The sequence below is a fragment of the Brassica napus genome, unplaced genomic scaffold (assembly GCF_020379485.1).
Source record: "Brassica napus cultivar Da-Ae unplaced genomic scaffold, Da-Ae ScsIHWf_767;HRSCAF=1106, whole genome shotgun sequence".
NCBI classification, from domain to species: Eukaryota; Viridiplantae; Streptophyta; class Magnoliopsida; order Brassicales; family Brassicaceae; genus Brassica; species Brassica napus.
In genome coordinates this window covers 57501-60000 of record NW_026016814.1, presented here as the reverse complement: position 1 = coordinate 60000, position 2500 = coordinate 57501, and the positions used below count along the sequence as shown (strand labels likewise).

The 2500-nt window shown below is 37.5% G+C and overlaps 1 pseudogene; it reads right to left on the bottom strand.

Annotated features, from left to right (window-relative positions):
* LOC125605557 overlaps nt 1–2500 on the bottom strand; it is a 9916-nt pseudogene that overhangs the window by 4102 nt on the left and 3314 nt on the right.

The following is a 2500-nucleotide window of genomic DNA, read 5'->3' as shown; positions in this document are numbered from 1 at the left end:
CTCTCATGGTCTCTTCAGCCTCTTTGGCCGAGTCATGGACTGTGTGCTGCCAAGGCTGCACTATGAGGCCAAGTCACGGCCAAGTCATGGCCAGGTCGTGGCCAAGCTGTTTATAGGTGATAGCCTCTTTGGTTTGGCCGTTTGTATCATGGCCTCTCTTTGGTCGGGTAATGGCCCTTTATGGCCGAGTAATGGCCGAGCCATATATCATGGTCTTTTTAGACCATAGTACACGAACTTGTAGTATTGATCATGGGTTTATCCTCTCTCCCCCTCATGACCATACTATAAGGTCGTGGTGCTTTGGGATTATTAAGCCTAATAAGTTTCCCTATGTGTACATGTTTCACAACGTGAGATCTTTACGGGATAACTTTGTGCCTTTTCAATTTCTTTGCATCAAGTTTAAGCTTTAGGATGGCTAATCCTATCTTGCCATATAGTGTATAATTTCGTGGGCTATGTCTTTATAGTCACCACCTCTCTTGCCTCTTATCATACTGATCTTTGTAGCATAGTTTTAAATCAGTAGGGATCATTGGTATAGTTTTCGATCACTTTCTTTCAAGGTCTTAGGCGATTTTTCTTTCAAAATCTGAAGGAACTTGCTTCCTTCTAGTTTGTCCATTGTTTCTTATTTGGAAACCATTCATTATAACTCAATGGACCACGTTTTCTTTGGGTGTATATAATGCCTTATAGGCAAATGCCTTAGCCATAGTTTCTTTTCTATGCTTGCTATACCATTCATGGTTTTATTGGTTTTATGCCCTTTAGGCAATACTTTAAAACATCCATATGTTCAAGTAAGATCAGGCAAGATTCAATAAACTTTAAAACCAATTCCATTATATATAAAATCGTGAATGATCCTTAGGTTAAAACACAATTGCAATCATAAAGCAATAAGACTAGTCGTATCGAAATTTGGTCTCTGCCAGAAGCAGTCATGCGATCAGGTCAGTATAAGTGGCGAAGCCTTTTATTCTATACTGTTGTTACAGTATGACATTTAACACATGGAATGTGGAATAGGACTTCTCTAGTAACTCTTTCTTGGTTACTATTTCACCACAAAGTCTCAGCACCGAGACTGTCTTAAACAAGACTGAGTTGTACTCATCCATGACTTTGTAATCCAAGAATCTTAGATTCTTCTAGTCATTTCTAGCCTTTGGAAGCAACACCGTTTTATGGTGGTAATTTCTATGCTGTGAAGCATACCCAAAGTCTAGTGGATTTTCCATAATGATGTACTGATCTTTTAGACCTTCAATGAGATGATGGAATATTGTACCAATTCATTCTCATTGTTGTCCTTGGTGATTGTATCACCAAGTCCCTTTTCGATATCTAAGTCACATTGTCATTTAATATTTAGGTTCACAATGTTGTCATGTAGCCGCATGATATTTAACAAGCTCGGCCACAAACAAGTCCTTACGCATCTATGAAAACAATCGATCATCGTGTGAGTCAGGTCACACGGCCATGTCTTGTGATGCTTAGACCTCACGACCATCTTAGTGTGATACAACAATCTTAGAGATTGGTTCATGTTATAATCTGGTTTATATATCCATCCGGATATAAGGCCATACGGCTTTGCGATGTAATGCTTTAGACTTTCACGATTATTATGTGATACAACGATCTTAAGGATCGGATCATGATGCAGTCCGGGTCATATGTGACTATCCGGATGCTAGGCCATACAGCCACTTAGATATGTATTAAGCCACACGGCTTTGTAATGTGATGCTTTAGATCACACGATCATATTAGTGATACAGCGATATTAAAGATCGGTTCATGAGATATGCAAACAAGGTCGCATGATCATTCAGATATGATGTCTCTCTAGACCATACGGTCATATATTGTGATGCCTTAAGCTTCACGGTATTTATGTGATACATCAATCCTAAGGATTGGATCATTATGCAATCCGGTTTCTATAACCATCCGGATGCTAGGCCATACGGCCATATACAATAGGGGATTATTTAATATAAGTGTTTTCAATCCTATTGCATATCTATTAGGTAATCTAGCAACCTAACTTTCATTTGATAACAAAACCTTTTCAATCTTTTAAAGTTTTAAGGTTTCAAGGCCTTAGGATCTTTAAATTCGAATTTAGAGTTTTAAGATAATTCTAATAACATCTCGAGGTGATCAATCAAAACACTCAAGTTTCAAATTAAAACCGATTTTACTAAATTTAGGGTTTTAGGGGATTTCGAATACTTTGATCTTTGATCAAGGGGATTTTAATTTGAGATTCAAAACCTTTAAGGCTCTGATTTTAATTGATCAATGGATCAATCTCTTTCTTAGGTTTAGATCGAACTTATAGAGCTTCGATTTACTCATAGGGTATTGATCTATTATCCTATGGCTTTTAGTTTTAGAGATTATCTTTTAGGGTTTCAATCTTTACAAGACAACCAGGTTCGACTCATGTTCTCAGAATTAGGATTACCTTTGTCTTGCAGAT